Below are 16,368 nucleotides of genomic sequence, written 5' to 3'. Positions count from 1 at the left end.
CAAACAAGAGGACATGACTTCAGAATTAAGGGACAAAAGTTTAGGGGTAACATGAGGGGGAACTTCTTTACTCAGAGAGTGGTAGCTGTGTGGAATGAGCTACCAGTGGAAGTGGTGGAGGCAGGTTCGTTTTTATCATTTAAAAATAAATTGGATAGGCATATGGACGGGGAAAGAATGGAGGGGATTGGTCTGAGTGCAGGTATATGGGACTAGGGGAGAATAAATGTTCGGCACGGACTTGAAGGGCCGAGATGGCCTGTTTCCGTGCTGTAATTGTTATATGGTTATATTTCGGGTCAGGAAACATCACCTATCCATCTTCTACAGAGATGCTGCCTGACCCGCTGAGTTACTCCAGCACTTTGTGTATTTTTTCTTCATGTTAGTACTTCTAGCCTAGTGCTAGTTTAGTTTTAGTGGTGGTACAGGACCTGATCTGCTATGTGTGGTGGATGTGTTGACACACCCTTCAATATGAGTACTGCACCAACATTTTAGTGCAGATAGATTATTTTCTGCAGCAGGTTTAACAGAGCCTCTATCCACACAGCATCCATTTTGTAAATAATTTATGGAAACAGACATGGATTAGTCTCATCTGTTCACCATTTGCATGCACACTGGTGATATAATTCCATCTGTGTACTGTTTTTATGCCCCAAATAGCGAAAACTACTTAATGCTTGGGGGCTAGTGCAAGGTGGAACTAATAAAATCTTGGGGCCTTAAATCTTCTAAAACAAGGACTCTGGACACAAAATGTAACTCAATGGGACAGGCAATGGGTAGACGGAATGGGTGACATTTTGGGTCGAAAACTACAAAACGGGGATACTTGTGACTCCAATGGCTGATGACATATAATATTGGGCGCAAAATAGTGGAGGAAGCAGCAGTCTCCAAATCCAATCGGCAAGTTAAGGACATGCTTGTAATAACAATAAACTGCAGATGCTGGTTTGCTAAAAGAAGACCAAAATGCTGGAGATTTTTTTGCCCAGAGATGATACTGTCTGATCCACTGAGATGCACCAGCATTTTTTGTGTCTATCTTCACCACCGATTTTCCAGCACCCTTGGTCATCAACTAGAGAGCGGTCCTGACCTTCCTTCTACCGCATTGGAGATTGTCGGGCTAACTTTAATTGGACTTTACCTTGCACTGAACGTTATTCCCTTTATAGCCCTGTCCCACGGTACGAGTTCATTCCAAGAGTTCTCCCGAGTTTGCCCTGATTCGAACTCGGAGATTTACGGTAATGGCCGCTCGTCGGTACTCGGGGCTCTCGTGGACATTTTTCAACATGTTGAAAAATCTTCACGAGTCTTCCCGAGCTTACCTGCCGTTAGCGAGTCTTCCCGAGTACCTGCCGTTAGCGTTGCGAGCCGCTAAGAGACGTCCCCGAGCCCCGACGTACCCGCTACGTTCATTCTCTGTGCTTACCACGAGTTTGATTTTTTTTAAACTCGGGAGAGCTCTTGAAATGAACTCGTACCGTGGGACAGGGCTATTATTCTGTATCTGTACACTGTGGACGACTTGATTGTAATCATGTCTAGTCTTTCCGCTGAATGGATAGCACGCAACAAAAAAGCTTTTCACTGTACCTCTGCACACGTGATGGTAATAAACTAAATTAAACTCTGATATTATCCACCTCTGTAGGGACTTACTGGACAAGGCATCTGAAAGCTCTCATGAATATTGTTGCAGCAACTGATCCCTGTAAGATTCCCAATGCATCTTGTCCCAGGTATCTCCATCGCTCAGTAGGATTGCTGAGGTTCACAATTAATTCCTGACATCTTTGTGATATCATTGAAATATAGTTTGGCTGGACAAAGGCCAGAGATGAACAGAGCAGAGGTGTGAGACGGTCCTCCGATCTGTATCTCACTGTCTTATCATCTGTGGCCTTTGTCTAGCCATCTGCCTTTCAAACACCGTGTCCACCCAGTTGTACAGGGTCTTGGTGAGATCACACCTGAAGTATCGCGTACAGTTTTGGTTTCCTAATCTGAGGAAGGACATTCTTGCCACTGAGAAGGTTCACCAGACTGATTCCTGGGATGTCAGGACTTTCATATGAAGAAATACTGGATAGACTCGGCTTGTATTCGCTAGAATTTAGAAGATTGAGGGGGGATCTTATCGAAACTTACAAAATTCTTAAGGGGTTGGACAGACTAGATGCAGGAAGATTGTTCCCGATGTTGGGGAAGTCCAGGACAAGGGGTCACAGTTTAAGGATAAGGGGGAAATCTTTTAGGACCGAGATGAGAAAAACATTTTTCACACAGAGATTGGTGAATCTCTGGAATTCTCTGCCACAGAAGGTAGTTGAGGCCAGTTCATTGGCTATATTTAAGAGGGAGTTAGATGTGGCCCTTATGGCTAAAGGGATCAGGGGGTATGGAGAGAAGGCAGGTACAGGATACTGAGTTGGATGATCAGCCATGATCATATTGAATGGCGGTGCAGGCTCGAAGGGCTGAATGGCCTACTCCTGCACCTATTTTCTATGTTTCTCTGTCCCAACCCAAAATGTCATCTAATCACGTTGTCCAGAGATGCTCAAGAAAGTACTGCACATGCGGGGAAAATTGAAGTTAGACAAAAGTGCTGGAGAAACTCAGCGGGTGCGGTAGCATCTATGGAGCGAAGGAAATAGGCAACGTTTCGGGCCAAAACCATTCTTCAGACTGATGCAGGGTGGGGAGGCGGGAAGAAGAAAGGAAGAGGAGGAGCCGAATGCCTCCGCTCGGTCCGCATTAACCTACCTGATCTCCCTGTGGCTCGGCACTTCAACTCACCCTCCCATTCCGAATCCAACCTTTCTGTCCTGGGCCTCCTCCATGGCCAGAGTGAGCACCACCGAAAATTGGAGGAGCAGCACCATATATTCCGCTTGGGCAGTCTGCACCCTAGCAGCATGAACATTGACTTCTCCAATTTCCGGTAGCCCTTGCTGTCTCCTCCCATTCTCAACTCTCCCTCAGCCCTCTGGCTCCTCCTCTTCCTTTCTTCTTCCCGCGCCCCCACCCTGCATCAGTCTGAAGAAGGGTTTCGGCCCGAAACGTTGCCTATTTCCTTCGCTCCATAGATGCTGCCGCACCCGCTGAGTTTCTCCAGTATTTTTGTCTACCTGTCCAGAGATGCTGCCTGACCCAATGAGTTACTCCAGCACTTTGTGTCTTTCTTTGTGAGCCTGCATCTGCCGTTCGTTGTTTCTCCCTTGCATATAGATTCAGTCGTTACGCACCTTGGTTTCTCTTTGCAGATCCTTCTGATCACATAACAACTGACAACAGTGCAAAATGTCGTGACTGACACCCAAGGTACATGGAAGTATAAATATAAGTACAAGTTTGTTTCTTTCTTTTACAAATAGGGCGATATGTGATTTATGTTCACAAAAACCTGAGTGATGTAAAATCCAAAGCAAAGTGGATTGCCAGTGAGCTATGATTTACGACATTCCTGCTTTGAATTGTCAGACTAAGTCAGGTTGGTCTCAATTTCTAATGTAATGAAAATGAACTGTAGATGCTGGTTTATTCCAAACACAGACACAAAGTCTGCATGGTGGCGCAGCAATAGAGTTGCAGCCCTTGCCACTCTTGCAGCGCTGGAGACCCGGGTTCGATCCCAACTACGGGTGCTGTCTGTACGGAGTTTGTACTTTCTCCCCGTGATCTGCGTGGGTTTTCTCCGAGATCTTCGGTTTCCTCCCACACTCCAAAGACGTACAGGTTTGTAGGTTAATTGGCTTCGGTAAAATTGTAAATTGTCCCTAGTGTGTGTAGGATAATGTTAGTGTACAGGAATCGCTGGTCGGCGCGGACTCGGTGGGCCGAAGGGTCTGTTTCCACGCTGTATCTCTAAACTAAACTAAGTCTACTCCACCATTCAATCATGGCTGATCTATCTCTCCACCTACATGGGAAATTCTGTACAAATGTGCCCATAATTTAACAAGATTGTATGACATTAAGGATTCGGTGCCTTAGAGAGAGCAGGAGGTGACGAAAGGCAAAGAGCAGAAAATTGGAGATAGGTAGTTAAACTAAAATTTGCCATATCATCCGCGATTGCAAGTTTAGGGTTGTTTCAGATTATTCGCAATAAAATACTGAAGAAAATATAAAACTAGAAATTGTGGCGTTTCCACGTGAATGTGGAAGATCGATAGCCACGACTATGACTGATAGCTGTTGTGATGAACCAGAATTTTTTATTGTAGAAACAAGGAACTGCAGGAGCTAGTTTACAAAAAAGGACACAAAGAGCTGGAGTAACTCAGCGGGGGGAAGAAAGCAGAGAGAGGGAGGAGGGCCAGGGCAAAGCGTGACGGTGGGGAGGCACGATGGCGCAGCGGTAGAGTTGCTGCCTCACAGCGCCAGAGACCCGGGTTCGATCCTGACTATGGGTGCTGTCTGTATGGAATTTGTAAGTCCCTCCTGTGACTGTGTGGGTTTTCTCCAGGTGTTCCGGTTTCATCCCACACTGCAAAGATGTGCAAAGATTGGCTTCAGGTAAAATTGTAAATTTCCCCTCTTGTGTCGGATAGTGTTAGTGTACGGGGGTCGCTGGTCGGCACGGACTCAGAGGGCCGAAGAGCCTGTTTCCACGCTGTATCTTTCAACTAAACTAAACAAAGATAAGAGGCGTGCACAGGGTGTGTGTGTGGAAGTGGGGGGGGGTGGGGGAGGTTGATAGGTAGATGATTTAATAAAACCCAGTGAGAAACATTATTACTATTGTGTTTGGTTGAAGTTAAATATGATTTCAATCTCATATCACTTAGAAAAATCTCTGGTGCGTTCGTCTTAGATTTCATTATGGGACAAAACTCTGTGCTCATGGTAGCTTGTACACATGGCCTGTTTAGTCAGGTCACAGACAAGGGGCCATCCATCCTTCCAGAGTCAGGATTTGAGAAACAATAGTGCTATTGATAGAAGGAAATCCTGTTTATTCTACAGATACATATCATGACATCCCGCTGACCTATGCCGGCCTAGTGTTACACACCAGCATATTAGTACTGAATGGGCAGAATCGTAGCCCACTCCTGTCTGCGTTACTTTAAATATATTAGCTTTCTCTGTCCTGCAGTACTATTTCTCCACTTTAAGAAAATAGTCCACTTACACCCTCGCCACAGCTTCAGTTATAGTTTTAGTTGAGAGATACAGCGTGGAAACAGGCCCTTCGAGCCCGCGCTGACCAGCGATCACCCCTACGCTAGTTCGATCCTACACACTAGAGACAATTTACAGAAGACAATTAACCTACAAACCTGTACGTCTTTGGAATGTGAGAGGAAACCGGAGCACATAAGGAGTAATTAAGACTAAGGAGTAGGCCATTTAGAACGGAGACGAGGAAACACTTTTTCTCACAGAGAGTGGTGAGTCTGTGGAATTCTCTGCCTCAGAGGGAGGTGGAGGCCGGTTCTCTGGATGCGTTCAAGAGAGAGCTAGATAGGGCTCTTAAAAATAGCGGAGTCAGGGGATATGGGGAGAAGGCAGGAACGGGGTACTGATTGGGGATGATCAGCCATGATCACATTGAATGGCGGTGCTGGCTCGAAGGGCCGAATGGCCTACTCCTGCACCTATTGTCTATTGTCTATTGACAACCGGAGAAAACCCACGCAGTCACGGGGAGAACGTACAAACTCCGTACAGACAGCACCCGTAGTCAGGATCGAACCCGGGTCTCTGGCGCTGTGAGGCAGCAGCTTTACTGTGGAGCCACTGTGCCACCCCATTGATGTACAGCGGTCGATACTGGCGTATGAACTGTTATACGTTTACGTTTATTAATGTCACGCGTACCCACTGAAAAGCTTTGCTTTGCGCGCTATCCAAACAGATCAGATAAAACTATACATAAATACAATCAAGTCTAACTCAAGCACAACAGACACAAAGGGGAAGATACAGAGTGCAGAATATAGTTCTCAGCATGGCAGCACATCAGTTCCAGAGATGAAGTCCAATGTCCTCAATGGGGTAGAGGTGAATCGGACCAGGGGCGGAAAACCCGGAGGGGCCAGAGGGGACACATCCCCCCCATGTTTTGAGAGGTGGGCGACATCACCGCCAGGTTAACCTGCCTGGGCTTGCGGGAAATATGGCCAGCGCGGAGAAGCAGCGCTGGTATCCCGTCAGTCCAGACAGGGCTGTTAGTTAACCCGGTGAGACAGGCAGAGTTGAGCTGCATTTAGCACTGGATTGAGCCTCCGAAGCCTCACGTGAGTGTGCGCATGCGCGCGGTCGCCAAACAATTGTGTCCCCCGTCCCCTCCATGTTTTGATAGTGAGTTCCGTTCTTGAATCGGACAGTACCCTAGCTTATGGAAGGGCCGTTCAGAAGCCTGATAGCAGAGGGGAAGAAGCTGTTCCTGAGTCTCCACACTTTCTAATATAACCATATAACCATATAACAATTACAGCACGGAAACAGGCCATCTCGGCCCTACAAGTCCGTGCCGAACAACTTTTTTCCCTTAGTCCCACCTGCCTGCACTCATACCATAACCCTCCATTCCCTTCTCATCCATATGCCTATCCAATTTATTTTTAAATGATACCAACGAACCTGCCGCCACCACTTCCACTGGAAGCTCATTCCACACCACTACCACTCTCTGAGTAAAGAAGTTCCCCCTCATGTTACCCCTAAACTTCTGTCCCTTAATTCTGAAGTCATGTCCCCTTGTTTGAATCTTCCCTATTCTCAAAGGGAAAAGCTTGATCACATCAACTCTGTCTATCCCTCTCATCATTTTAAAGACCTCTATCAAGTCCCCCCTTAACCTTCTGCGCTCCAGAGAATAAAGACCTAACTTATTCAACCTATCTCTGTAACTTAGTTGTTGAAACCCAGGCAACATCTGTACCTTCTGCCATATGAGAGCAGGGAGAGGAAGGAATGGGTGCAGTGGGACCAGTCTTTGAATATGTTGAAGGTAGACACTAAATGCTGGAGTAACTCGCGGCACAGGCAGCATCTCTGGAGCGAAGGAACTGGAGAGAAGGAACTGGAGAGAAGCAATATGTTGGCTGCTTCCCTGAGGCAGCCTGGAGTGTAAATGGAGTCCGTCGTGGGAACTCTGATATGCGTATTGGCATCTTTTTGTCGACAAAAAAAACACTACCCTCTCTTTTCTTTTGCTGTTGCTAAACTCTTAAAATACAATTATCACCACTCTGTATAGTTTGGGCCAAGGAAGAGTTTGGATATTTGGGATTGGCCAAATGAATACGAACCCAGCAAGACCAAGACGTGGAACACAGGTGCAAACTGAGGAGCAAAAGTAACAGGTGGGATTTGAGAAACATAGAAACATGGAAAATAGGTGCAGGAGGAGGCCATTCGGCCCTTCGAGCCTGCACCGCCATTCAATATGATCATGGCTGATCATCCAACTCAGTATCCTGTACCTGCCTTCTCTCCATACCCCCTGATCCCTTTAGCCACAAGGGCCACATCTAACTCCCTCTTAAATATAGCCAATGAACTGGCCTCAACTACCCTCTGTGGCAGGGAGTTCCAGAGATTCACCACTCTCTGTGTGAAAAAAGTTCTTCTCATCTTGGTTTTAAAGGATTTCCCCCTTATCCTTAAGCTGTGACCCCTTGTCCTGGACTTCCCCAACATCGGGAGCAATCTTCCTGCATCTAGCCTGTCCAACCCCTTAAGAATTTTATAAGTTTCTATAAGATCCCCTCTCAATCTCCTAAATTTTAGAGAGTATAAACCAAGTCTATCCAGTCTTTCTTCATAAGACAGTCCTGACATCCCAGGAATCAGTCTGGTGAACCTTCTCTGTACTCCCTCTATGGCAAGAATGTCCTTCCTCAGATTAGGAGACCAAAACTGTACGCAATACTCCAGGTGTGGTCTCACCAAGACCCTGTACAACTGCAGTAGAACCTCCCTGCTCCTATACTCAAATCCTTTTGCTATGAATGCTAACATACCATTCGCTTTCTTCACTGCCTAACATCTTTTTCTACTCAGTCAGTGGCAATAATCGAGAACTCACAGCCATTAGAGGGGGTTTAGAGATCAATAGGGATTTTTAAAGGGGAACTGGACAGAGAAAGAGACACTCCTGGTGAGCAGTGGGCCTCCTCCCCCAGTACGGAGAGTGGAGGGTCGGGGGTCGGGGGGGAGCACAAAGCACTATCTTTGTTTAAGTTCTCAGCAGAATAACACCAATAGTTTTTGAATATTGTAAACTAATCTTTAAAATACTGGCCTGCTGCAGCCCCGGGTAGCTAACTATCTCTTTTTGTACTTGGAAGTAAGAATGTCATTGTTCTGTCTGGGACATATAACAATAAAAACTCTTGACTTGAATATCCCCCTTGAGACAGCGAGCGAACAGGTTTGCCGCTGGTCTTTGACTCCTTTCAAGTCGGGCTGTGATGGATATGTTGCTTTGCTGTTGCTTGTAATTGTCCTACAGAGAATATGTTTGGATAGCCCATATGGTGAAGGAAACAAACAAAGCAGCCACAAATCTGCTCAGAGGAGTGTGTGGCAAACAAAGATGCTGCCTCTGAAATAGCTGTCGTAATTTACCACACACTGCTGTGAAGGCTATCTATCCACCACCTCCACCACTTTGACGTCCCTCCCACTATTCTTGAGCGGACTTTGCTGGCTTTACCTTGCACTAAACCTTATACACTTATCATACACTGCAAATGGCCCGATTGTAATCATGTATTGTCTTTCTGCTGACTGGTTAGCACGCAACAAAAAGCTTTTCATTGTACCTCGGTACACGTGACAATAGACTAAACTCAATTGAGGCTCATCTCTGCTACGAGTTAAACCCCTGTCCCACGGTACGAGTTCATTCCAAGAGCTCTCCCGAGTTTGCCCTGATTCCAACTCGGAGATTTACGGTAATGGCCACTCGTTGGTACTCGGGGCTCTCGTGGACATTTTTCAACATGTTGAAAAATCTTCACGAGTTTTCCCATGCTTACCTGCCGTTAACGAGTCTTCCCGAGTACCTGCCATTAGCGTTACGAGACACCCCCGAGCCCCGACGTACCCGCTACGTTCATTCTCCGTGCTTACCACGAGTTTGATTTTTTTAAATCTCGGGCGAGCTCTTGGAATGAACTCGTACCGTGGGACAGGGCTATTACTGAAATGGAAGTGTGCTTCAAGCAGCAAAAACATTGTTTACCTTCCTGATCGTGAGGATAAATGAAAAAGACAATGTAATCTTTGTTTACTTCAAGTAGTAATAGTTGGAGTTTGACATTAAACCCGAGAAAAATATCCAGCATCTCTGTCTTGTAATCCTAAATCTGAAGAAGGGTCCTGACCCGAAACGTCACCCATCATTTTGCTCCAGAGATGGTGCCTGACCCGCTGAGTTACTCCAGCACTTTGTGTCTATCTTTGTAATTAGTTTAGTTTAGTTTAGAGGCACGGCACAGAAACAGGCCTTTCTGCCACGATGTCCTCCCTGACCAGTGATCCCCGCACATCAACACTACCCTGCACACACTAGGGACAATTTACATTTACACCAAGCCAATTAACCTACAAACCTGTACGTCTTTGGAGTGTGGGAGGAAAACGAAGATCTCGGAGAAAACCCACGCGGGTCACGGGGAGAACGTACAAACTCCATACAGGCAGCATCCGCAGTCAGGATCAAACCCAGGTCTCTGGCACTGTAAGGCAGCAACTCTACCGCTGCGCCACCTAAACTCCAGGCCTAAACTTTATTTTGTAAGATAAGATAGTGGCATTTAAAAGACTTTTGGGGGGGCACATTGATATGCAGGGAATGGAGGGATATGGATTATAGTATGTGCAGGCAGATTGATCCCTGGGATGGTAGGACTGTCATATGAGGAAAGATTGAAAAGACTAGGCTTGTATTCAATTGAGTTTAGAAGGATCTTATGGAAACATATAAAATTACTAGACTAAGTGGGACCCGTTGGGTCCCATGTTCACACGGGAGGGCTGGTCCCCCAACGCAATATTCCACCTCTCCACCAATTTATTGGTGGCCAGTGGGGGGGGGGGGGGGCTTTCTGGAGCGCTGGTATGGGTGTTGTTGGCTGCAGGGACTGGTCTCCAGAGGGCTAGTATGAACATTGTGGGCCAAATGGATTCTTGGGGTGGCAGCTCAGTCCCTCAAGCCTGATGTGCTGGCAGCTCACTCACGGCTGGTGGGCTGGCAGTTGACTCACGGCTATTCCTTGAAATTCCATTTCAAGCTGGGTGCAAGGCCACCAAATTCAAATCCATTTTCCTACAATTTCAAGCAGGGTGCAAGGCCACCAAATTCAAGTGCAGTTTCATACCACTTCAAGCAGGGTGCAAGGCCACCAAATTCAAATGCAGTTTCATACCATTTCATGCAGGGTGCAACGACACCACATTCAAATGCAGTTTCATACCATTTCGTGCAAGGCCACCACATTCAAATGCAATTTCATACCATTTCAAGCAGGGTGAAACCACCATAAAAACCACCATTAAACCACACAAAACACCACACTCACAGTTCAGTAGACATTCAGTGTGTTCAGTTGATTCACAGCTCAGACAGAGTCGTGACCTCTCCCTCCCCCATCATGCAGAGACTGAGCCACACCCACACTTCCGGGTTTTATAACCCCTCCCCCTCCAACCGGAAAAGGTGTGGCCTTCATGGCGTGATTGACAGGAGATAGATTCTCAACATTTTTTAAACACTAATAACACTTTTGTTTTTCATTGATGGGAAGAATCCTCTGCACCTGATGAGCGGAGGGGAACTGAGTAAGATGGCCAAAAATCACAGCCGTATGTGGTAACGTTTTATCTAAAATCAATATAGTGCAAACAGGAAGTTGTCAAGTTTAGACAAACCATTTGCAGGCAGTGCCTTTTTACTTCAACCCAAACCCCCCAAACAACCATTTGCAGGCAGTGCTTTTTTACTTCAACCCAAACCCCCCAAACAACTATTTGCAGGCAGGGCCTTTTTACTTCAAACCAACCATATTTTCATTTTCAAACCACATTAAGGGCACTCACAGTTGAGTAGACATGTGTTCAGTGTTATTCAGAGCTCAGAGAGATGTGACCATCTGGCTTCCTCCATCTTGCAGAGACTGAGTGAAGCACACCACTTCCTGGTGTCCCTCCCCCTCCCTCCAGCAGGGGCAGCAGAGAGAATGGCAATTTTTTTTAAAACATGAATATATCTCTGATTTTTAATCGATGGGAAAAATCCTCTGGTCCCGGAAGGCGGAAGGAGGCTCTGAGCGAGGTGGCCAAAAATGACGGCCGTAGGTGGCGGCAATCTCTCGGAAATCGCAGCACAGTGGGCCAAAAGCGGTCAAGATCAGACTTTTAGTAATATAGATAAAAGGACTGGTAAAGCTGGATGTAGGAAAAATGTTCCCAATGTTGGACGAGTCCAGAACCAGGGGCCACAGTCTTAGAATAAAGGGGAGGCCATTTAAGACTGAGGTGAGAAAAAACTTTTTCACCCAGAGAGTTGTAAATTTGTGAAATTCCCTGCCACAGAGGGCAGTGGAGGCCAAGTCACTGGATGTATTTAAGAGAGAGTTAGATAGAGCTCTAGAGGCTAGTGGAGTCAAGGGATATTAGCACAAAATGGCGGCGGCGCGGGCACATCGCGACGCCCTGTGTTTCCCAAGAATTGGAGAAGTAGCGACAATTCCCCTACTTGTCTCAAGGCTGCTCACACGGAGCAGTCTTGTATCCCTTTCGTACAGCCGACAGGAACTTCTGGACTTCGGTTCCTGCGGCTGCAACAACTTTCTGGGCGATCTCTGTCTCGCTCCTGAGCTCGTCAGAGCAACGGAGCACCGGAGCAGCTGGGCTGGAGAACGCCACCGGAGCAGCGGGGCTGGAGAACGCCACCGGAGCAACGGAGCGGCAGAACACCAGCGCGCACCAAGCCAGCTCGGCCGACCGGAAGCACCAACAGACGGCGACGCGTACGAAAGCACCGCCGGGAACGCAGAGGTGGGTTACAGGCCAGGTTAGAGCTAGCCCCACACAGGCTAGCGATTCCTAGCCTTTTCCTCGCCAACGTGCGCTCTCTGGCAAATAAAATGGACGAACTCCAGCTAAAGATCACCTCCCACAGCTGGATCAAAGACTGCAACATCCCGATTTTCACGGAAACGTGGCTCAACATCGACGTTCCTGACAGCGCCATCCAGCTAACGGGTCGTCATTTACTCCGAGCGGACAGGACAACAGACTCCGGTAAGACCAGAGGTGGGGGTCTGTGCATTTATGTAAATAAAGCATGGTGCACGGACTCCACCATTATCGAGAGTCACTGCTCAGCTAACCTTGAGTTCCTCTTGGTTAGATGCAGACCATTCTATCTGCCCAGAGAGTTCACCTCCACTGTTGAGACTGCAGCCTATATCCCTCCTGATGCTAATGCCAAGCTTGCAATGAAAGAGCTGCATACTGCCATTAGCAAACAACAGACTCACAACCCCGAGGCAGCCTTCATTGCTGCGGGTGACTTCAATCACTCTAACCTGAAGACTGTACTCCCCAAATTCCACCAACATGTCTCCTTCCCCACTAGAGTAGACAAGACACTGGACAAAGTCTACACTAACATGGCTGAAGCTTACAAAGCCGTCCCCCTCCCCCACCTTGGTCAGTCTGATCACGTCTCATTGTTCCTGCTCCCTAAGTACTCCCCACTCATCAGACGGGTTAAACCCACTGTGAGGACAGTTAAAGTCTGGTCAGAGGAAGCGGACTTCACACTTCAGCAGTGTTTTGGAAACACTGACTGGAAGGCGTTTGCAGCCCAGGCCACCCTTGACTCCCACACGGACATTGATTCCTACACATCCTCTGTTCTGGACTTTATAAACTCCACCATCAATAGTGTCACCTCCCTCAAACAGGTGACCATATTCCCGAATCAGAAGCCATGGATGAACAGCGAGGTCAGGCTACTGCTGAAAGCACGGGACACCGCTTTCAGGTCAGGCGATGCTCGAGCCTACAGTTCATCCAGGGCTAACCTGAAGAGGGGCATCAAGAAGGCCAAGCACTGCCATAAGCTCAGGATTGAGGAGCACTTCAACAACAACTCTGACCCCCGACGCATGTGGCAAGGCATCCAGGCCATCACAGACTACAGACCCTCCAACACCACCCCCACATCCAGCGACGCCTCCTTCCTTGAGGAGCTTAATCACTTCTATGGCCGCTTCGACAGGGACAATCTAGAGACAGCCATCAAGGCTGTGCAACCTGCCGATCACCAACCCCTCACACTCACCCCCTACGACGTATATGTGGCACTGAGTAGGACTAATGCACGTAAAGCTGCTGGCCCTGACGGCATCCCCGGGCCTGTGCTGCGCAGCTGACAGACGTCTGGACTGACATCTTCAACCTGTCACTTGCCCAAGCAGTTGTCCCCACGTGCCTTAAAACCACCTCCATCGTGCCGGTGCCAAAACACTCCACTGCGGCAAGCCTCAACGACTTCCGCCCAGTTGCACATACCCCCATCATCACCAAGTGCTTCGAGAGGCTGGTCCTGGCACACCTCAAAAGCTGCCTACCCCCCACACTGGATCCCTATCAGTTTGCCTACCGCAAGAACAGGAGTACGGAGGATGCCATCTCAACGGCACTTCACTCCGCCCTCTCCCACCTCGACAACAGAGACACTTACGTAAGAATGCTGTTCATCGATTACAGCTCAGCATTCAACACCATTATACCCTCTAAACTGATCACCAAACTCGGTAACCTGGGCATCGACCCCTCCCTCTGCAACTGGATACTGGACTTTCTAACCAACAGACCCCAGTCTGTTAGGTTAGACAAGCACACCTCTTCAACCCTCACCCTTCAACCCTCACCCCGCGTTCCACAGGGCTGTGTGCTGAGCCCCCTCCTCTACTCCCTCTTCACCCACGACTGCACACCTGTACATGGTACTAACACCATCATCAAGTATGCAGATGATACAACGGTGATTGGCCTCATCAGCAACAACGATGAGTCGGCCTATAGGGAGGAGGTCCAGCTCCTAGCAGCATGGTGCGCTGACAACAACCTGGCCCTTAACTCCAAGAAGACCAAGGAGCTCATTGTAGACTTCAGGAAGTCTAGGGGCGGCACGCACACCCCCATCCACATTAACGGGACGGAGGTGGAACGTGTTTCCAGCTTCAGGTTCCTGGGGGTCAACATCTCCGATGACCTCTCTTGGACCCACAATACCTCAACTCTGGTCAAGAAGGCTCACCAGCGTCTCTTCTTCCTGAGGAGACTGAAGAATGTCCATCTGTCTCCTCAGATTCTGGTGAACTTCTACCGCTGCACCATCGAGAGCATCCTTACCAACTGTATCACAGTATGGTATGGCAACTGCTCTGTCTCCGACCGGAAAGCACTGCAGAGGGTGGTGAAAATTGCCCAACGCATCACCGGTTCCTCGCTCCCCTCCATTGAGTCTGTCCAAAGCAAGCGTTGTCTGCGGAGGGCGCTCAGCATCGCCAAGGACTGCTCTCACCCCAACCATGGACTGTTTACCCTCCTACCATCCGGGAGGCGCTACAGGTCTCTCCGTTGCCGGACCAGCAGGTCCAGGAACAGCTTCTTCCCTGTGGCTGTCACTCTACTCAACAATGTACCTCGGTGACTGCCAATCCCCCGACACTCCTCCCACAGGAAAAACACTATGTCTGTATACATGTAAATAGGTTTATTTATTGAAATCATATTCTATGTCGCTCTTCCAGGGAGATGCTAACTGCATTTCGTTGTCTCTGTACTGTACACTGACAATGACAATTAAAGTTGAATCTGAATCTGAGTCTGATATGGGGAGAAGGCAGGCACGGGTTATTGATTGGGGACGATCAGCCAAGATCACAATGAATGGTGGTGCTGGCTCGAAGGGCCAAATGGCCTCCTCCTGCACCTATTTTCTATGTTTCTATGTTTATGTTAAGCCTAACATCATGGAGCGGGACTGACTTTGAGCCCCACCGCGGGGTTGCCTGGGATCGACACTCCATCCGCGGCCTACGGACTTTAATGTCAGGAGCTCGCAGTCTCGGTTAAGAGACCGATGTTGGGAGCTCCAAAAACCGCACAACGTCCGACAAGCCCCGACCCGGGGTACAGATCACCCAGCGCGGGAAGCTGACACCCCCCCCCCCCAACACCCCCCCTCCGATGCAGGAGCTTGATCGCCCCAACGAGGAGGACTCAAACCGGCTACGGGGGCCAAGATCGTCCCATCAGTGGAAGGCTCGAGCAAAGAAGGGAAGAGATTGAACTTTTCTTTTGCCTTCCACAACAGTGAGGAATGTGGAGGAGTCACTGTGGTGGATGTTTATGTTAAAATGTATATTGTGTGTTCTGTTGCTTTTTATTAGTATGACTGTACGGCAAATGAAATTCCTCGTATGTTGCAAAACATACTTGGCTAATACAGTATTACTATGATGATGGTGGTCTTGGCATCATGTTCAGCACAGACATCGTGTACTGAAGGGCATGTTACTGCGCTGTACTGTTCTATGTTTTATAATGTTAACAGGCCATCTATAAAATAAACACAGGTGGATCTTGCTGTCTAAACATGTAGACTTCTCCTGAAACCATCGCTGCTTTGCAGGACAGGGTAAAACAACACTGCGGCCAGATCCAATCTTGATTAAAGGTCAGTCATGTCTCAACCAAACGAGTTGAGCTGTATGGGTATTTTATTTCCGATAATCTCTCTGCATTAGGTCCCTGTTTGTCCATGAGATTAAACACACTGTGTATAACGGCACCCTGTGAATAGATGAAAGATTTCTCTGAAGTTAGGTGTCAATTCCCACAGGACAGTCACCCCTACTTGACCATTGTTTCATCAATGTTTCTGGAAGCTGGCCAGACTCACAAAATGAGCGCCGTTTGACTCTATAATGCTGCTGAGGCTCTATAAGGCGCTGGTCAGGCCGCATTTGGAATATTGTGAGCTATTTTAGACACCACATCTGAGGAAGGATGTGCTGGCTCTGGAGAGGGTCCAGAGGAGGTTTACAAGAATGAGTGGGTTAACCTATGATGAGCGTTTGTCGGCACTGGGCCTGTACTCGCTGGAGTTTAGAAGAATGAGGGGGGACCTCATTGAAACTTACAGAATAGTGAAAGGCTTGGATAGAGTGGATGTGGAGAGGATGTTTCCACTAGTGGGAGAGTCTAGGGCCAGGGGCCATGGCCTCAGAATTAAAGGGCGCACTTTTAGGAAGGAGATGAGGAGGAATTTCTTTAGTCAGAGGGTGGTGAATCTGTGGAATTCTC

This window comes from Amblyraja radiata, chromosome 9, assembly GCF_010909765.2.
Source record: "Amblyraja radiata isolate CabotCenter1 chromosome 9, sAmbRad1.1.pri, whole genome shotgun sequence".
Classification (NCBI taxonomy): domain Eukaryota; kingdom Metazoa; phylum Chordata; class Chondrichthyes; order Rajiformes; family Rajidae; genus Amblyraja; species Amblyraja radiata.
The sequence above is the reverse complement of the archived record's forward strand: the minus strand, read 5'-3'. Positions refer to the sequence as shown.